The 22390-nt window shown below is 36.8% G+C and overlaps 1 protein-coding gene and 1 long non-coding RNA gene across 7 annotated transcripts in view; one reads left to right on the forward strand and one right to left on the reverse strand.

Moving 5' to 3' along the window:
- The window catches only part of DLC1 (DLC1 Rho GTPase activating protein), a 219937-nt gene that overhangs the window by 179353 nt on the left and 18194 nt on the right, over nt 1–22390 (reverse strand). The gene's annotated exons all lie outside the window — the stretch shown is intronic.
- LOC108449144 lies at nt 172–21782 on the forward strand. The gene is made up of 3 exons (XR_001865273.1): nt 172–326; nt 17048–17385; nt 17965–21782. It is a non-coding gene; the product is annotated as an uncharacterized LOC108449144 (long non-coding RNA).

Below are 22390 nucleotides of genomic sequence, written 5' to 3' on the forward strand. Positions count from 1 at the left end.
TTAACCTTATCTAAAAATCATAGGTTGTGTTTACACTGTCAATCAAGAGAGTAATAAGGAGTAACTAAGTAGTAAATGACAGCCTGAGCTGAAACCTGAGCTCCTACCCCAGGGAGAAGCCAATTAGTGATGCCCTAGCTGGACTTGAGTCCAGCTGAGACTTGGCTGTGGCCACAGCATTTTCCTTTTTCTTCTTGTCTCTGAAAGTTTCAGCCAGACTGCAGCAGGTAATGGCATTAGTGCTCAGCTCTGACAGTGCTCAGCTCTGACAGCCTGGACCAGGAGGAAGGAAAAGTGCTGTGCCCTGCTCTGGCCCCAGCTGAGAGGTGAGTTCTTTCCTCCCAGCTCAGCCTGGAGCACTTCTATGTGCCTACATATCTCTACTCCGTTTTGGGGAGCTGATGACTGACAGCTTCATTTCACAGCTGCTGTCTCCCAGGAACAGAGCAGCAGAAGTGCCTGTAGCTCAGGAAGGACATGCTGCTCAAATTGGCTTCAGCCAGTCAGTCTGTGTCAGTGTGTCTGTCCACAAAGGATGCAGCAGACTATGATTAGGAGCTGGACAGTTTGAATGGGAGGTGAGGTTGGCTACATGTTCTAGTTTTGACCAACACCCAACATATTTATATTGTAAATATGCCCACAGTGCTGCAGGAGATACACACACACACACACAAACATACACATGTATATATATACAAACATTGCTTACATGGATAAATAAAAGATGTGAAAACAGATTCGGAAGTCAATGTTATTTCCAAGTGTAGCTTTACCAAATCAAATAGGAGGTTTGAATTCAAGAGTTATCACAAAGAGGCAATAGAATAAAAAAGACAAACATATCTGGGCCAGGATTAAATCACATATTTTAACTAATGTTCAACAAACTTGTATTCCATCCCAAAACAGTTTTTGGGATAAAAAAAGATTTTATAAGGCCTAATAGAAAGTAGCATTCAAGACAGGAAGATAAAAAAATGTGAAATTCGTAATTTTGGGCTTTCTGTTATTCTTCACAAGTTGCCTGAAGTCTCCTGTCATCAATGAAACATTAAATTATTCAGATATGAACATCAAATAGTGAGGGATATTTTAAAAATAGTGAACATCACAATTTTGAGTCGGTATCCAGGAAGACTGTTAGCTTGGATACGTTGCAGGGGAAACTCATTTATCTGGATTTAATTGTAGCTCTTTGGGAAACTCAGCATGGTGTGATTGCCATTACTTAATGGCATGAAAGCAATATCAACAGTTCAACTCAAGAGAAGAAAATAAATAAGAGTACATATTTTTTTCAAGCATTTTCAGAAATTCTAGCCAGCCCATTATATAATTCATCCATGCTTTAGACCAGTGGAAAAAATCTTAACCACCCCCTACTGAAATGAGCCCACCTGACAAAACAAATCCTTAATGATCCACATGATCTGACTGAAGGGCCAGTTGGGCTAGGACTAACACAGATTGCAAAAGCTCTAAGACTAATAGACTATGATCACAAATCGTGCCTTTCTGATTCAATCTTCTCAAGTGAATTCCACAACAGCGTTCTCCTTTTTAAGGAAGAGATCCCAAATGTAGGGAGAGTTGCACAATGAAGTTTCCTTTCAGTTCCTCAGTTTGAAATACAAAACTGAGTTTCTGCAAAATAAATGTTCCTCATGAAGCATAGTACTATCAAAATCTCAGCATTTTGAGAGCATGGTTTTTCAAGAGTGCTGAAGTAATATCTTGTTTCTAAACCTCTTTTGACTTTGCCTCCTTGACTCTTTGAGTTATATGCTGTTGGAACAGTCTGTATTGTGTCATTGAGAGTATTACTGACATTGTGGTTTAGTAATGATTTCATGATTCATGATTTAATGGCGAAAAGATTCAAGCAGAAAAATTGGGGTGTTCTGAGAAGAGCTGCCAGTTTGCAAAAGCAACCACAGGACTCAGGGAAACATGGGGACTGTGAGAAGGACAGGTTGGTCAGCACTGTCCATAGACGAGTCAGCTGGACTAGGTATAAACATGGACACAGGAGAAAAACTCTTGCCAGGTCCAGTGTGCAAGATGGACCTACTGAGTGGGTCATATCTCTTGTGTTCTGAAGTTAGTGTCTGATTTAAACCTCAGCTGAAAGAAAACTGAATGGACAATCAGTGATTAAGCAGTAGAAAGGCATATGATCAGTTAGGTCAGTGACCAGGATATTTTGTGAAAAATGTAGGTCTCTGCAGTATTACTTATGTTGCAAACAATGTAAAAGTTACTGTAATCTGTAGCTACAAATGGATGGGACAGTTTATAACAGTTGTTAGAATAATGGAAGCAAAGAATGTAAAAATTTTCTCTACTGTTTATGAGCATCATGGGAAGACACCTACCAGCTCTTTGAAATCCAAATACACAGCTTCCAAGGACAAATAATATTATAGTTTTGGATCATTAGTGGGCCTATATGGTGTTACCATTAAATAAATATGATGGCACTACAGAAATTCAATGCATTTAGAGACTGGTGCTAAGTGAAAGTGGTGAAACTATTGTAATTCTGGGCTTAGCAGTAGTGTTAAGGACTATGCTTCCTGGCCCTTAATAATTTAAGTCAAGATTATGATACCCTAATTGATCTTAAAAGATTAAAGTGTAAGAAAATGCAGAAGATAATAATGAACAAATTTTTTGCTGTAACTGTGAAGTGAGATTTAAAAGCCCAGCAGTTAACTTGATCAGGTTTTCACAAATCCTCAGCTTTTGTTTGAATTGCATTTTCAGTAGTTCAACCCTTCAAGTTAACAGACTAAAATAATTTGCTTGCCATTCCTTCCCAATTAGTGCTACTGAAATCAGTGAGACTAGTCTCTGAATATGATCTAGTGAATTAAATTCAGATTGGTGCAATCTAGGTATTGACAATGGAGACACTATCATGATTAGATGCATACAATGGCTATTTGCAGAACCGGTTTAGTGAATGTTGGTAAACTGAATTACCAAAGAAAAATGAAGAATTACCATGGGGTAGGAAGCGGTTTGTATGCCTTAGAGTTTCCCATCTGCATATCTGCATATGCCAGTTTAGGTGGATTGCAGTAAAGTGCTCTTTTAATATTAAATATTTTAAGCAAAATTTTATGCTTGTATATCCATGAATGTCAAATCCTGGATAATATTTTGCATTTATAATGATATTTGCATGGAAATGTCTGATCATTGTAACTTTTTCAGGTTCTTAACATGCACAGGCACATGCCACTTTAATTTTTAAACTCTTTTTAAAGCAAAACTAAAATGAAGTTTGCACATTTTTATTTCAGATAAATTTTTCCAGGTGACTCATTCCCTTTGGAGCTATGCAATAGAGAGCCTTGGATATATCACTGTCTGCTTCCATATACAGAAAAGAAGACATGATGCAGTAACACTAGCATGTCCCCAAAAGAAGTTATAAAGCCACCATAGAATGGAGTATACACATTTGTTTAAAAATCTGCTCTGAATGGAAGCAGTTATAGATTTTTAGCCTTATTTTCCTTTATGATAAAATAATTTTTTGTTGATAACAAGCTGAAATGCCCCTCTTAATTTTAGACTCAATCCCTTGCTTTTCTGGATTAAAATCTGACCAATTTTACTATGATTTGCACTTCAGAAATATGAATAGTAGAAGACTCCCAGTGCAACAAAGTGATTTTTGGTAATGGGATATTTCTTGAACAGATTTTTTTTCAAACATATATGTACATATATCTCATACTCTGTACTTAAAAGGGCAAAAGTAGCACTGCACATTTTTGTGAAAAAGAATATCTACTGGTTGGATCTTAGAAAATCGAGTAAGTCAGCCAAGCAATACTATTTCTATACCTATTATTTCTAGGTGTGTCCATAAGGTACACAATAGCCATCATCCCCAGTAAATGTGGTGAGGAATTAAAGAAATGTATACATTATTGATTGAAACTTTACTAACTTCTTTAAAAACAACACTTCTTTTCTGTATGATGAAACACTAAATTTACTGTCTTAATACTTCCCTTATATTCCCCTATATAAACAACCATAGAGCTGTTATGGTTATTTACCCTTCACAAAGCTAGAAATAACTAGATGTTTGCTACACTTTTAAAAAACCTTTTTAGAAGTGAGGTTTCCTAATATTAAAAGAAATAAGCACTGTCACCATATTTTGTGACAAAAACATAAAACATCTTTAAAGGTCAGCATAGCTTTTGCATGAAATATGTCTGCAGAGAAAAAAAAATGTTTGAGAAGGGAGAATGAGACTTTTGGAATAGTTAACTACAGAACAGCTGGCACAGATTAGCCTATGTCCTCATACAATCAAAATGTTTCTATTAGAGAACTTGAGATAACCAGCTTGAGAGTGTTTAAGTACACTGCAGTATTTTTTTTTTATGAATTTAATCAAGCATTATCTCATGAGGTATGACTGCATTTTCCCAGTAGAATTGAAGAATTATCAACCCTACACTGTTTTATATATATATATATATATATATGTATTTAATATCAGGTTATTTGGCTTGATATTTATCTGTGGTGTTCGCCAACTTTTACTGACTTAACACATGACACGCCATGACAAAATCAGCTCAGGGCAAGAAGGAAAAGCATGAAAACTCTGGCTACTGATTCACTAGTGAGGCCAAAAGAGTGAAATTACAGTCTCAAAAACGCATGGCAGAAATACATGTCTGGAGAAAGGACCTGGCTCAGTGACCAGCTGCAGTGAATTTCTAGTCACTGCCAGCTGGCCTCCCCAAGGAAGAACAGCACTGAGAACACTGTGGACTTCAAGTGCATTCAAAGCATCTTATGGTGAGTGGTGCTGGACTGGTGATTGTTCAATTTGAACAATAGGACATTTGTAATCTAAAAGTATTTCTTCCTGTACAGAAACTTAATGTTGAAATGAATGTTACTATTATCAAATACATTCTTCTGCATAGGGGGCAAAGAAAAAAGCCTATTTGTTATAGAATTTCCAATAAAGTATAAACTGCAGTTCCATCACTAATTTAGTTAAATCCTGCTCCCTCTGACTCATAACAATGTGAGACATAAATGACAATAAGGCTGCTTCACTAAGTCAGTGAGTTTATTAACATGAGCAAAATACCATTTGGCTCTCCTTTGTTTAAAAAATGAGATAATAGATTTTATTATCAGGCTTAGGCAACGTGATGACTGTAGGTAAAATTTGAGGCCCTATGAAATAACCCAGGTTTTGCTAGCAACAAAATTAGTATTTCACCAATCTGATTTGTGTCCTTCTGCTACGTGTGTCACCCAGAGCAAACAGGAGAAGCCTTTTCATTCTGACAGTTTATTTTTCTTGTGTCCAGGGCACAGTTGCTCTGCAGATGTTTATGCTTAAGAAGATAAATATCTCTAAATGCGCAATTAAGTTGAATTGTCATATTGATACACTTCAAAAGAGGCTGAGTATTTATATTACTCCCGAAAAGAAGAGAGACAAATAGAGAGCTGAAAGGAACAGTTGCTTACAGAGAATAACAGAAAATGGCATTGGAAAGTCCAGTTTCCTCAAGCTACTGTGTGAAGACCTCAGGGAGAGAGCAAGCACGTGCAAATGAGTAAGGGCACATCTATAAGATATATTACATGGAACTGCTTAATTCCATCTAAATCTGATTTTAAAGCACAGCTACTGTAAAAACAGGAGACTTTTCTTCACTGGAAACAAATAATGAGGTTTAATACAGAATAGAAGGAAGTGCAACAAGCAGGAGCAATATTGCAGCTCTAAAAGATTTTAAGGCTTCTGGGGAACTTTCACCTATGTATCTTAGGTAGTTGCAAAGTTCTTATTAAAACACTTTAGTGCATCTTTAATACAACTAAACTCACATTACACATGACAAGGCTATTAACTCCATTTTAAGGATGTGAAAATGACAGGCAAAATAAGTGTTTTCCCAAGGCTAAAGCAGAACTTGACCTAAGCAGCAGTGCTGAGTACCCCTCTGTTTTGAACCCTGTTTCTGTGATCCACCCCTGGAGTGGTAACATCTGAAAGTGTATTTAATGCTCTGGTTAGTGGGATAATAACTGTTTGCAATGATTTTGTCTGCTGGGGATGTTTAATTGCTGGTTTTCATGTTTCAGGCTCAGTTCTGACAGTGTAATCTAAATGGGAAAAACATAAATCAAAAGGCATTTTTCTATGTATTTATTGAATGCATGCATTTTCTTGCTACATTTAATAAGAGAAGTTTTGGTTTTTTTATGTTTTCCCTTGCTCTCTTTATCTCTAGAGATTTCTAAAGCAACTCTGGGTAGCTTTATGTTTATCAGATTTTTTTCTCCTTTTCCTCTCTGAGACAGGAAGCTGAGGGTTTTGACCTCATCTGGATCTTTCCCAGTGTCAGCAGGTGGTCTGTTCAAAAAGATTCCATGACACTGATCTCTTTCTGATTTATCAGATATCTAGGTCAATAAATAGGTCTCTACTGTTTTTTCCACAGCTGTAAAATAACCAGTGGAGTCCTCTGAGAGCTAATTAACAAATCTTTTGAGTTTTTCTTTCAAGGAACAAGTGTTCTCTTTCTGGTTAGTAAATTCCATTGCAGTGTCCTTTAGCACAGACTGCCTAATTGTAGGAGCTCTGGCTCACATGAAGCAGTTAATTTAAATTAAATGTTAAGATCATTCCTAACAAATTATTCTGTGTCCTTTTATCAGTGTATATTGTCACAGCCATGAAACCCTTTTACTGTTTATATAAAGATTGTAGAGCAATTGTCATACCCAATGAATCCACCAAGTGACAAAGAATACGATTCTTCTGTATGACTTGTGTTGATGAGAAAAGTCAAGGTACTGTAGTAGACAAAACTGGGCCCCATTCCACATTTGTGATTTTTCTGTCTGTATCCTCCTCGCCAATACACGCAGTTTTTGTGCTGCTATGGCGAGTTGCCATATCCTGTCCCGGATGAGGTGGTTCATTTGACATTAGGTACAACCTATCTGAAATACCTCCATCACTACCTAGAAAGCATATTTGCTGACTCTCTGTGAAAGAAAGGAAATGTGGAAGGCTCCAGCAATTGCTAAGACAGCTCTCTTTAAATATCTGGCAAAAGTGGAAGTAATCAGAGCACTCCTAAAAGATCATATCATAGAATAATAGAATGGTTTGTTTTGGAAGGGACCTTAAGGATCACCTCGTTCCAACTCCCTTACCATGGGCAGGGATAGCTTCCACTAGAACAGGCTGTTTAAAGCCACATCCAACCTGACCTTGAACACCTCCAGGGATAAGGAGTCCACAGCCTCTCTGGGCAACCTGTTCCAGTACCTCATCACCCTTATGTTAAAGAATTTCTTCCTGATATCCAAACTAAACCTACCCTCTTTCAATTTAAATCCACTCCCCTTGTGCTACCACTACATGTTCTTTTAAAGTGTCTCTCTCCATCTTCCCTGCACATCCCCTTCAAGTACTGGAAGGATGATACAGGGTCTCCACAGTGCGTTCTCCAGGCTGAACAACCCCAGCTCTCTCAGTTTGTGTTCCAGCCCTCTGAGAATATTCTTGGCTTCCTCTGGGCATGCTCCAGTGGGTCCATGTCCTTCTTCTGTTGGGGAGTACTGGGAGTATTTATGTTCCATTCAGAGCTGGATGCAGTAGTCCAGGTGGACATCTCATGGGAGTGGAGTGGAGTAGAGGGGGAGAATCTCCTTCCTTGACCTGCTGGTTACACTTCTTTTGGTGCAGCCCAGGACACAGTTGGCTTTCTGGGTTGCAAGCACACAATGCTGGCTCATGTTGAGCTTCTTATCCACCAGCACTCCCAAGTCCTTCTCCTCAGGGCTGGTCTTGATCCATTCTCTGCCCAGCCTGTATTTGTGCTTGTGATTTCCCTGACCCAGGTTCAGGACCTAAGGCTACAAAAGGCCAGCCAACAGGCTTAAGCTTACAAAAGATCTCCAGAACACCTCCAAACTATCTTTCTACTGTCTTTCTGATAGTTTCTGTAGATGATATTATTTCAAAGGAGATATTCCTTTTATAAGTTACATATTTAATATTATTCTACTGACTATTGAAAATAGGCATAATAATAAAATAATCATTTTGCCAGAATGCTATGTTCTCAAAGTTTATTGAATATTGGAATTCAAGGAACTGCCAAGTCCTAACGCCAGCTCTGCTTTTGACTGAGAATATGTAATTCCTCTGGTTTTATTTATTCATGTTTGCACTGATGTTGTTATCAGGAACTCTTCTCCCAGACTGCTAAATTTTGGTTATAGTCCCTAAAGAACAAATCAAAACCATTCAGGGTGTTTACTTGAGATTATGTGATAAATATTATATACTGTTTTTAACAACAAGCTTCTACAAAGATTACTTCTTGCAATTCTTATGCTGCCTTTTAAAACACAAATTATACACAGATGGAGATCATTTATACAGGACAGAATGAGGCACCCCTACAGAACATGTGAAGTGATATAATCACAAACCAACTGTTCCACATACTGCCAAAAAGGATCAAAAAAACTCTGCCACAAAATACATGTGCATTCAACATGGGGACTCACAGAGAAAGGTAAAATTTTATGCTATGGTCATGGTAGAAAAGACAAATCTTACTATTTGTCATGGAGTAATGGGAACCACTCAAGCAGAGAATGTACAACAGTGTTATCAAGTAGATGCCATAGATTCCTCTTGAGACAGAGCCTTCTCATACATTACTGGGTTAAGTCACAGTCCACATTTTCTCTGCCTGCTGAAACTGTGGCCTGGGTGTAAATCTCAGTTGATGTTAAATAAGAAAGAGCAATCCAAATTAGACAAATGGCCAAAACCCAAAATACCCACTATAAACTACACTATACTATTACAGAGTCCCATGCACAACAGTTTTTTCCCAGTCCATAGGGAATTATATTTCAAATTGAATCCAAGTGCTGTCTATCAATGAATGAAATGTTAGGCTTCACAATAACCAAATAATGATTCCTAAAATACATTATAGACAAACATTTCCTTTGCATTTTTGACTAACACAGCCCCACACAACACACTCGCAAATGCCTTGGGACGACCAGAGAGTACAGTGATTTCTAGCTGCTAAATTTCTCTTTTGTCTTGAAGAATCAGGGACAGTACCAGGAAGAAATCCATCCCTATTTTCAGCTCTCTTATCACTTGGTCTTTACTAATCCCACAAGCCATTTTTGGTGAAGAAGGTGTTCCAAGAGGGAGCAAATCAGCTCTTTCTTTTTTAGTCTGCTTGCACATTTTCTACTCCCCTTGTACAGACAAACTTTACCTTTGAGGCTCACAACTCTGTCCTTAACAAAGACTGAAGTTAATATCAATGGCAGTGGTGGGGGATAATATTTGCTTTACTATTGGGTCCTACTACCAAGGGCCTAGAGAAGGGAACCAGAGTTTCTTTCTACTACAGGCAGTAAGAGCAAAACAAAGCGAATTGTGTCAGAGACAAAAAAGAACCCCAGCAAAAACCAAACAATCCAAAACCTAGTACAAAAGACAATCTTCTCTCTACTTCTATTTCAAACACACATTAAAACCATTTTAGTGCTTATAGTGTGTAATATCTATTTCTTCACTCCTCACTGAGTTTGATTATGTTTACGTAAGATTCCCTGTCTAGATTCCCAGTGGTACATAGCTTTGCTTTCAAAACAGTTTTATATTGAAGTGGAAAAGGACACTGACTTGTAAAATGCTGGGAAATGCACATCAGGAGGATGCATTCATGGAGAGCTGAACAGCTGGCCAACAGAATGAACACATTACCACAGGACTACTGGGAATTAGTGAGAGAACTAGAAAGCACAAGTACAGGGGGAAAATATTCTGCACTATTTTACGTTGGATCTGATGTACTTCAGAAAGATAAAGCAAAACCTATAAAAATCTCAAGAGACTTCCTAGTTTGTTTAAGGGCAAAATCTATATTGTGTAAATAGAAATCTATATTCTTCTAGCAGGGAATATTTATCAAATTCACCCAAAAGGAAACTGTGATGCACTGAACTATTTTAAAAATCTGTCTTCAGAAGATTTTTTTTGTAGTCGTTGTTCTCAAAGTCATAACAGTTAGTATCTTGCAACCAGTTTGTTTGAGGTGGAGGACAGAGTTGGACAATTTCACATTGCAAGTGATGGGAATGTAAAATCCTATGACTTTGTCTTTTAGTTCATACTTCTTGCACTGCGCAGATATGAATCTGCTACCCTCCAAGGTCCATTTTTTTTCCTAATGTCTGAAAAATTTTCCCTTACTATTGATAATTCTGAAATAAAATTTTTCTTTGTGAAGCAATGCATTAGGTCTATCAAATCAGAGAGCACACACTGAATCTCACCATCTGATATCATTCACCTCTCATGCTTTATATCATGTCACTCAGCAAAATCCCTTCAAAAGAATGCTCCTGGCCCAAACTAAAACATGGCAGTGCATACCTACCTTAACCAACTAGCACAAATCTAACTAAAACCTTCTGTTCCCTGGGAACTGCAACTCACATTTTAAAGTTTGGATTGTTGAATAACATTCAGCTGAAGGCTGATAATATCAATTGTAATTCCTCATTTTGGGATTGTAGGTGATTTAGCAGCAGCAAGAAAGAATGTAGAAGGGCTTAAAACTTATACCCATTCATTTTCACAATTATACAATTTTGCTGAAACAACATCTTACTTTATCATATGCAGACAAATTGAAAAGTTATACAGACATCCAAAAATAGAATAACTTTAAAATACAGATCTGAATTGCCAGATTAAAGGACTCAGTAAGACTTTTAGTTAAAAAAATATCACATATCATAAAATTTTGCTAGTTCAAAGACTTGGAATTATGAAAGCAAAAACATCGTTGATAGGCCTATTTAGGATCAAGCCCCTTCAGTCAAATATCCTGAACACAGTGGCAGGTAAAAGTAGATAAGGCAGAACTGCCCAATTATAATAAGAATGGCAGATAGGGTTTTTTCATTTTTTCAGCAAATCAGACTTCTGAATTGAGAGGAAACTTTTCGACAACTGCCTTGCACACCAAGATTGCTAATCACACAAATATTATTTTGTTAAATGGGATCAAAAAATCCATCTAAGCATCAAATAAGAATCAGCCCCCATGCTTCTTGAGAATTCTTGATGTGCATAAAAACAAAAGTAAAATGTATCCACAGAATAGATAAAAGAAAGAAATCAATGCAGAAACAACAAGCAAAAGTTAAGCTTGTGTACTCTGACATCTGTTCCTGAACTCTTTTCTCTTTTTCTGTCTCCCAGGAATTGTTTGCATTGGTTTCTGACCTGTGTATTCATATGAATACTCAGAAGTGGTATTCAGATTTACAGACAGGTTGCTTCATATTTTAAAGGACTAAAGTTACTTCAAGAATCAGTGGGGATATTTTTGGTGGTGGGACTGTTTTTTTTAAACTTTTTTTTCTCCCCCTGTAGTTGCAGAGCTGTGAAATTAAGGAAGTACACCTGTACTCAAAGTGAATAAATTTCTCAAGTGACTACTTTTTTATTTAAGTTGGTACTGTAGTATTAATTAAAAATTGAACTGTAATTAAAAAACCCAATATATTTTAGCTATTAGGTCTGTGAATTCCTCCTTACCATCCCCAAAGTGACATGCTTTAGCAACAGCAAGGTGACATTATTAGAGGTCACAATCCAAACTCAGAGTTTGACAGATGGTCTATTAATTGAGCTACCCCTCTTTGGTGAGCAAAAAAATATCATAAGTTTTTACAACACTCCCTTAAAACAGAGGTTGTTGGAAACCATTGGGATGGAAAATCTGTTGCTATTTCAGTTGTGTATCTGGTAAGATGGAAAATTTTTCAAGTCTACACAGATGGTAAATAAATTTCTGCTACATGAGGCAGTTCCTGGAATAAAGAAATTTTCTCAAATAACAAGTGCCAATTTTTTTCAGCAAGACTTATTTTTAACTTTCCCAAGGACTTGTTGAGAGAGCTGGAGAAGTGTCCTTTCACCTTCAGAATCCTGGTCTAACTCCAGAAATAGCTTCTAATGTCATTCTCAGCACAGATGAGTTTTCTTTACACTCAAAAAGACATTTCAAAACAAAGATCAAAGTGCCACAATAATATGTTGCTGCTGGTAAACATTCCCTCTGAAGAGAGTGGCTAAAAAGTAAGAAATTTCTATTTCAACCCTAAGACAATCATCGGTGACTAACAGTGCTGACATTTAAGCTGTCATTATTATGCTTCATGAGGCAATGCTGTTGACACAGGAGAGCTTGTCCTCCATGGACTAAGCATAATGGAAAGGATTGAGAGAGGGAGACCAGAATCAGGGACAAAGTCACTGCAGACTATACCCACTAAGGAAGCTGTGAAAAAAACACATAATAGTTAGGTTTGAGTACACATTTTAGGCAACTGTAGAAATGAATGCTGGACAAGAGGTCTAGGAACCACTACCACTACTACAGAACTAGCATTTGGGAGTGTTTGGGACCACTCTCCCCTCATACCATAGTGGAGCAGAGTCATGCAAGTCGCTCACCCATTTCACCAAAAACTTCATATTCCCTTCCTAATCTCTTCATGTGACTGCACAGCTCTGCTTGTCTGCTACCTTGAAATCAAACCCTGCAAAATGATGATACTTGCAAGGAATAAAATACACCTTATTCTCATATCACCAAGTAACCTTTCCCTTATGTGCGCATAAGCTCCAAATGGCTAAAATTCTTAATATTGCACTCAGCATAGTACATGAAGTAAGAAAAAAACCCCAAACAACAAATTTGTGAAAAGGCAAGGGTAGAGGTATCAATGTTCTTAACACCAGGGTATTAAGAGAAGACTAACTAGAAGACACTGGATGAAAAAGGATGTTTTTGTGTCTGACAGACAGTATGGATGACCTAGAGAAAAAAAAAATTATGGACATTCTAATCTAAGGGTACTGTTACTATTCCCAAGAGAGTAAAATTCAGGAATATATGTATTTCTTCTGAATCTGATTAAAGCTGGTTTCCGCACTGTCATAACTATTCATAGGTTTCAGTCTGCAAAAGCACAATCCATTGATTTAAAACATATCTTGCAAAAGAAGCTACAATAAAATTAAAACACAACATTTCTAAAAGCTTAATAACATGTTTGTGAAATGTGATAAATTATAAATCCTGCAGAAGATTTACCCAAAAGAATATTAATCAAGGTACTAATATAGAATAACTTCTCTCCAAATTATCTTTGATACTAGTAATATTGAGAAAGAACTGGAAACGGAGTGGTCAACTAGGAGTCATTTTCATGAGCTGAAAAATCTTTGTGCAATTAAGATTTGAGTTATCACTTCACATAGAAAATACTGATTTTCACCTCTTTATTTTCTAGTCTTATTTCACCTCTTAGACAGTGGAAAAAGATAGGTCTTGAGAGACTATCTCTTCTCTTATTTACTCTCTGGCAATTTTGCTTCCTATAAAAAGCCTGAACAGTAGAGTGTTCATTTACCACATCATCTTGTCATCATCTACCAAGTAGTAGAGAGTATTTGTAAAGAGGTGAGTTTAACATGCTGGAATAAATTCAGTAGATGTATTGAGGTGTCATATGCACATAGAATCACTACTAAATCTGTGTTAGATAAATACAGTTTGGCTTTTATCAGAGGAAAAGTGTTTTTCAGGGAATCTGGATGTAGGAAAGTAGTTTGATTTAGATTACCAAATTTTGGCTTGTGGCCATGTTTTTTCATTTTCAATGTAATAAAGGTGTCAGCTTTTAAAATATTTTGAAGCTAAAATTACTAAGCCATGAGTTTTAGCACTGCTGAATTGTTTCATGCTTTCATATCAAACAGCCATGAATCATATATCAATGATTAGTAGTACATGCAAACCATCTTTTCTAAAGAAGTTTGAGGATACCATCCAAGAGATTAAAACATACCATGCAAGAATAGAATCAGCATGTTTTGGATGGGTATATGAGATAATACTTTATCAAAACATTCAGGATATTCAAACAGAAACCGTTGTTTAATTGGATCTGCTGTGTGAAAAAAAGGTTTAGGAAGGAAGCAATTTACAGAAAAGGATAAATAAACTTCTGTTTAACATAAATAATCTACATATCGCGTTTGCTATTCTGTCTTAGGTAAGACAAGACTGCAAAGACAGTGCAAAACTTAAGATATGGAAGTTGTTGCTGTAAAATGACACATTATTGAAGGACATCCTCATGTTACAGTGAGCCAAATTCTCATTAGCGTTGTGTGCATAAGCCAAGTTCTTATATTGCATTGTTGTAAAAGCCTCAGACATCAGCTGTGACAGAGTTATGAAGAGCAGTGAGGATCTGGTATACATTTGCCACATATTTACCTCAGCGCACACAGATGCTCACGCATGTATTGCTGCCTAGATTTTTTTTCTAAGGAGGCAGAATTTATCTCTAAATTGGAATTCATAACCATTTTTGGCCATATCCTCTGGAGCTTGGAATAGTTTTTGGCAGCACGAGAAGTATTGTTTCACTTAGTTTAGCCATATTCAATAAACCCTGTGTATTATCTGTGGCATAAACCTCCTCGCCTTTACAAACCTCTTATGTCACCTTTGAGACAGAGCAGTAAAAGGAGATAAGCATGAGCAACACATTTTAGGTGTTTCAATGGTATCTACCATTGTGATGGGAAGCAAAAAATAAAACCCAACCAACCAAAATAAAACACCACAGAAAAACCCCATGATAAACACTGCAGATGGCACCCACCTTGGTGCAGTTCACCTCACAAGGGTGTTGTTTGCTTTTAACTATTACATGGGAATTGGTAAGATACCTGCGGACTAACCCACCACGAAACTTCTATGGTCAAGTACTCCTTGATAGGCAAAGACTTCACTGTTGTAAAGCCTCAGCTCCCAGAGCTGGCCATGGTAGGCTGTTCTTTTCTGTCTCCTTCAGAGAGCACAGGTCATGTCTGTAGTAGACAGTTGTGCTCAAAAAGCTGCTCTGCCATAGCTATGGCTTCAAAGGCTCTTTAATAAAGGCAACAATGCTCTAATACTGACTTTTCTGATTACTGCTGTAAGTTCCATTTTTGGATGGAAGCTGTATCTCAATGTGCCTCTTGGACCTCTCTGTTTTCACTTGAAGGTCAATTCAAAATGAACATTATGCTTGTGAAAGTGCCAGAGGAACAGCTCTAGGAAGAAAAGTCCTTTTAAAAATTTTTTTCTTTAACTGCGCTGTGGACAGTGATGTCATGTAATCCAGGGTGTTTTGTTCAAATGTCTTAACTTCACTTCCAGTTTGTTAAGGGTTTTACATACTGTTCATTCCTTCCAAGACCACTTCCCGCAAAAGTTTGATGTAAATTAAAAATCTGGTGTCATTTTAGCTAGTGGTCATTGGTCCATTTGACATGACCTAACACTGACAATTTATAGACTGCAAAGAGTAAATAATTGGCCAGTAAGGAGTTTCATTTCAAAAAACAAAATGAAAGACATTTTAGAAATTTTCTTCCAATCAGTATTGCAGAGCTGGACAAAATTAGAAATCTCTGATTACACACTGCATGAAACTCTAGACTGGTCCCTAGAAGCATGTATATGATTTTGGTGAAGCAGTAGTGTGTGACTACAAACTGCTTATAAATACAAACACTTTCATGACCATTTTAGGTAGCTCAGCTCCAAGCATAACTTGATGTGCCACAGTCTCTTGGTTTGCAGTCTAGACAACACTGTCAGCCTTGAAAATTTATTGCTGAACACTGTCACAAAAATGTGCCAAAGTGAAATTTGCATAAAGGTTATACTGTAATGGCCTGGCAATCATCCCATCCTGTTCTGAACTTGTTTTAAATATTTTTCACATTGTTTGAAATACATCATACTACAGTCCAAACATAAAGGAAGCCTGTGGGAAAGCATTCTTTAGCTTCCCAGATGGAGATAATATTTATGATACATATTTTTGTGAGAGTAATAGAGAAAATTCGTGGTCATATAACCACAATAATAGGAGTGCTTTATGACCACCACTTTCTACTAATTACCATAGATAATACACATCATTTAAAAAATGTAAATCCAACTGTTTCAGTCCATTTATATTTTTGAACCACATTTTCATTATTAAATGGTAAATTTAGAAAACAAGTTTTCAATACGGAAAAGAGAAACAAATATTCATGACAGCCAAGAAGGTCTCATTTTTTTTCCAAAGAAATCATACTATTTGTTTTGCTTCACTTGCATCTCTTGCCAGATTCTTCCCAATGCCTTCAAAACCATGACCATTTAATAGCAATGTGCAAATGCAGCAAATTCCTTGTGGTGAAGCAACTGTGGATTTCAGTAATAATTGTCCACTGTACTAACACTGTACTACAGACTGTAGCTCTGAATTTTGGGTTGGAATTAACCTTTCAAAAAGCTGTTGTGGTTTAAGATCTCTCATCAATTTTTGATGTAGTTCATATTCACATTATGAGTTTGGATAAAGAGATCCTTGCTCTTCTCTAAAACCTTTAGAAAATTTGAGAATCTTTAAAAACCTGTATAAAGTTTGAAAATTGCAAGAGATTCAGAAATGGAACAAAAACAAATCCAAATTTCACACTCGATAAAATAGATTTCCACAGTTTGAAAGATCATCTTTAAAAAGAGGTTATCATATTTCCAATATTTGCATTTACCATTGTCCTTTACAAGACTAAGAAAATAATTTTCTAGATGCCAAGATTATATTATTTATCTCTGTATATGAAGATGAAGCTACTCTGGCATAAGTGCAGATCTCAATTGTACAGGAAATATAGTTAGAGAACCATATGACTTGAAAGTAATTTTACTATGATAATACCTCTATAGTAACTAGCTTCTGTAGTCTCTAAAGTTACAAATTATTATAACACCCAAGTTCAGCAAGGCATTTAAGTATACTCTAAGAACACAGTAGTTCCACTGATATCCATTAATGCTTTATTACTGTCTAGATTAAAGCAGCTGGGAGTTGGTCTTCAATGACATAATGAAGACCAGAAGCCTTGGACTTCTACAACCATGAAACAACATTCATTACTCTCCACACTTTCAGGATTTCTAATGCTCATGATTTTAGAGGGCAGATGTCTTCCCTGGTTGTTGGATTTCTCCACTAGAATATTTGCAAGATGACTATCCTTCAAAATAATGGGAAAACAAACTGTGAGAAACAACTGCATTTATTTATCATATTTTGCAAAGGAATAATTAAATATTTGGAAAATCACCAACTTTTGAAGCTGTCATCTTCCTCTGACTGACACATTTGCAGACTGCATCTCAGAAGAAGGTAAATTTAATGCCCTGTTACAAAATCAGAATACAACAAAATGCATATTGCCATGTCAAATTAAGATTTCCTGCACATTCCTATTGTTTTTATTAGTACTTTTATTTTCTATGCTTTTTTTCTGTGTTGACCTGTCCAAGCTATAGTTGCTGTGCAACCCTAACAAGCCCACATCCGATAACTTATGTAGTAATAGTTCAGAAAGGAACCCTATGAAACCAGCTTCTATAAAATAGAAATAACAAAACCACTGTAAGAGTCTTTAAAGCTAAATTTTAAAAAATTATGTAAAAAAGAATGAATCTTAAATTATCACAATTCAAAAAAGACAAAATTGAGGTAAAGAGAGATAAGACTTCAAAAAGACATACTGGTGACAGGGCTGGAAATTCTGGTATACTAACAGCAATAAAGTAAAAAAATCTACACTGTTTGATATTATTATTCACAACAAGCTCATATTATTTTTAAGTACTCAGTTTGAAAGGATCATTCAATGTGAATGGAAGAGATAGCACAAAAGAGTTGCAAAGAAACAATTTCAGTAAAACAGGTACCTCTTATGTTTTTTTTGTGAAGCTTTCCTACTACCTCTCCAGGTACCATAGTATGAGCCAGCAAGCAAAGCTCTGTAAGTTTCCTGTGAAATTAACTTACATGGTGATACAAATGGAAGCTCCTGGAAGAGCCCAACTTTCTAACTTGCCCTAAAAATCATAGTCTTAGCGTTGTTAAACAAAATTTAATTCTGATCGCAATGGACGAGAGTCAGCCTCCACATGTCATGGACATGCATAATACTCAAAAAGCAAATATGGATGGAAAGTCTGAATTCAAGTAAGTAATTTTTTTGCTTTCTCACATTATTATAATTGTTGAAATAAAGAAATAAAATTTATTGCAACAGTACAGGAAATGTAAACCCATGCTTTGAAAACTAACAGCTTTCCTGTGGGGAAAAGGCACTGTACCAAAGATCTATGTCACCCCAGGTAACCTTCTATCCATGTTTCTTTCGACATTTGCTGCCAGACTTGTGATAATCTTATTCTTAAATTAATTTTCATTTTATTGACACTGGCAGCAGCTGTTATGCTGACATTAGCTGTGTCCTTAAGCATCCTTTGCAAATCACACAGTATTTGATCTAGAAATCTGGATTAAAGTAGTAGCAATAATAATGAGCATTAGGAACAGCCCTGACTGTTATATTCTTTGGCCTTGCAGGAATGACTTTGAGATAACATCAACTATTTGAAACTGGAAAGCTTCTAAGCAGACCACCATGAGGAATTACATTGTCCTGCAGGAGAGAGATGAACAGTCACAGTTGTATCTGTAGCTGTTTTCTTCCCATTTATATTGAATGATCTCTAGGAATAAAATCTAAAAGGAAAGAATGGTGGAAGGACAATGAAATATACAGAACAAGCCAAAATTTGTTTCGTAAGTGGAGTTTGTTGATGTTTCACTTTTTTTTAAGCTTCATGGATTTTTACTCAAACCATTTAGAGCCACACTTTACAATGTTGACTTTCTGCTTCTTTACTGATTCATCATTTAAAAGAGCTGTCTGAGCCTTGTTTTAAAAATTGCATTCACAAAATGCTGATTATCATTGGTTACAACAGCACACATCTGTGATTGCATTTGGGAAGTGAGAGGGGAGAACTTACTGCAAAACTATATTCCTCAACCCACCTTTTTATGCTGGTGCTGAATGAAGTATTTCCTTTTTGTGTTGAACAAGAACTGAAATTAATTTATTAGAGTTCTGCTGCATTTGTGCACCTTCTCAATATGCCCCAGCAAGGATTTTCCTGTCTTTGCCTAAGCTTGATGAGATGAGCAGCTTGGCGAAAATATAAAATGGAGCACACACAAAAATTTGACTGATTCTGTATAAGATAATGGCCATTTTCTTCCATTTAAAAATCAGTGCATAATAACTAAATAGGCTCCTGTAGTTGGTTTTCTCTCAATAGTTGTTGCTCTTCTGGTTTTGTATAATACTGTTCGTTAACAGCTCTGTTGCTTTATATATATGAACAAACATGTGAGCTGCTTTTATACCCCAAGCATTACAGTTTGCTCTTTAGTTCCAAAGATTATTCCATATACAATTCTCAAGTGAAGTGACCATTTTAAAATCTAAATTTATTTAACCCAGGAAAGCATACAGAAGGGTCTAGTTGGCATATCCACATATAGTTAATCCACTTATGTTTCTACTATTCTAAACCATTAATAACCATAAACTTCATGTTGTGGATGTACTGAATTGATTATCAATCAACACAAAACCAGGAAATCTTGATTATTGTGTATTTTTCAATTAGACCTAATGTCATTAACTTCTCACAATTAAATTCAGGTCCTTCCTATTTCCGGGCCTTAGGAAGTCTTTCTGAGAAAGCAAAGGAAAAGAGGGTGCTGTTCATCCACCATTTGAACCCTTGTGACTTGAGGGAGCAAAGAATGCTGCAACCACTGGGCGTGTTTGCAAAAAACATCTTCAGTGTCAGTACATCCATCATGACTAAAGCAATTTACTGCAATGGAGGTAGTGGTGGTCAAAGATGCTAAACTTTAAGCCCTTAAGCCCTCGAACCTGCATCCGGCTGCAGAGCAAGCATATCACATCTGCACTGCCTCTCACCTCAGCTCCAGTTTGAAGACAGCCAATCTAGAGATAAGAGGGAAGGTCATGCTCTATTGCCACAATTAAAAACAGTTTAAAATATGTTAACAAGGAACAGATTTGCAAAAGAATTTAGTATCAGCAAGAGTAGAATGGTGTCTACTCAAAGATCCTAAGTTTTAGCTGTCATGAAAGTGCCTGAAGATTAGCACCTTTCTACGATCACCCAAGGTTCTACCTCAAGATTTGGGTCCCCAAATACCTTTAGCAATTCATCTCCATGTGCCTTTTCCCATATTCTGAGCTTTATGGGCACATGATTATGTGCAACTAGAATTGACACTGAGCATTAATCAGACAGTGGTGTGTTTTAGGCCTTAACTGCACTGTTTGAACTGCTGACCTTGAGAGAAAAGGTTTTATATACCGTTCCCAATCCCTTAAGTCTTCCTGTCACTGCAAAGCAAATACTTGGCTTTTATAGATGGATTCAGTTTCAAGTCTGCAGTTTTTCTAATGTTTTCTTAAAATTACAAAAGTGGCTTTCAGGAGAAGTTTGTAAACATAGGCACATTTTTCATTGCACACTATTGCCAACACAGACAGGCTTTTGCAAAATAGTGCATGGTTAGATATAAGTGCTAAAATCCCTTATGCAGGAATGTTGTTTGTAGAAGTGTCCTGTAAGCTTAGAGATAAATAAAACCACAAACAATAGCAGATAATATCTTTCCCCTTTTGCCATTCATGTTACAGTGGTTGGCAAAGATTTCCTTAACCAAAGCAGAATGAGGTCTCCTTCAGGTTTACAGACTCCACCCCCTCTTAAATTACATGCAACTTTGCAGTTGCTGCAGCCATGTAATGCTCAAGCTTCCTTGGAAAAACTTCTTGTTTTGCTCCTTTTTATACTCATCTCCTTTCTTAGTTTTTCTCACCATTAGTCTCAGTGGAATTTTTATAGTCTGTCTTTTAAAATATTTAATGGCACAAATGCAAATCATACATACATTCTCAAATATTATTCCCATGAGTGTACTTTTAAAAGATGAGTATGTGACCTCAAAACAAGATCCAAGGAGATACATGGAAACTAGCATCAAATCAAAGCTATAAAAAAAATATAGCTTTCTTCAACTTGCTAGTAATATGAAATGTACATATCAATAACAATAACTATACTTAAAAAAAGAAAATTTGATGCCAAACTAAAGCAGCTGAGAAATGGTTATAATAGCCAATAGTTTTCAACTATGATGTCCATTTGGTTAATTTTCTTTTTTTAAACTTGAACCATTTATATTAGCATTTCTGGTACTGGTACTCATGTTTTTGTTTCTTTGTTGTAACTCTGAGATATTCTTACTGCAAGATAGTTGACTATCTTAAAGTCTTAAAGTTTAGCATTAACTGTGATTGCATGAACTACCAAAGGAAGACTGGCTTAGCATTAACTGTGATTGCATGAACTACCAAAGGAAGACTGGCTTTGAGGGCCTCTGAAACCTTTGGCAAAAGTTGCTTACAGCTTCTAACCATGTTAATCTAGTGTTACTATTACCAAAGGGTCTACACAAGAAAGCAATGGCCAGTAGCTCAGGATGCTGTGTGGGCATGGAGTACTTCAGATATGCGGATTTGTGCTTTAGTGAAACAGCGACTGAGGCACTGTAGCTGACAGATGAAACCCACACTGTCGGGGTCTCCCCCCCTGCCGTGTAGCCCTGGGAGATGGGCCCTGGGGGGGAGGCACGGGGTTTCCCTGCCCCTGGTCAGCCTCATTCCCCATTGGCTGGCTTGTGTTCTCCGGGGTGGCCAAGGACCCTGGGGTCCCGTGATTGCGGAGTTCCTGAGCAGAGCCCCAGCCATGTGGCTGGGGAAATAAAAGTCTCTGAAACATCTACCACGAATCTGTCCATATATACTTCCTTTCCACGGGACTCCTGGTTTGAAATATGCGTGTTACAGTATCCCCGCTGTAACACCACACAATTAAAAGAAACCAGATGTATAAAAAAAACCCACCCAGACAAAAGAAGCTGGATGATGTCAAATAAAAAAAAGGCAGAGAGAAGTAAACAATTACAAATTGGTTATTAGCTAGAATAAGCAGCATAGCTGGGAAAGCCAGACTTTAAGATGAATTCCATAGTGCCACAATCAGCATATCTCCTTCCATTAAAGCCAGTGGGAATTTTCCTGCCAAGGAATCTCTCCATTAAAATTTTGTAATGATACCCTTCCTTACTTGGTGAAGACAGTGAAACTCTGGTTGCTTTAAAATTACAAAATATTGTTTCAGACTCAGCAATACTTGTTTTTGCAAGAACATATGCTCATGGGGCTGAGCTAAAAACCAAAGAA

This window comes from Corvus brachyrhynchos, unplaced genomic scaffold (assembly GCF_000691975.1).
Source record: "Corvus brachyrhynchos isolate BGI_N302 unplaced genomic scaffold, ASM69197v1 scaffold17, whole genome shotgun sequence".
Classification (NCBI taxonomy): Eukaryota; Metazoa; Chordata; class Aves; order Passeriformes; family Corvidae; genus Corvus; species Corvus brachyrhynchos.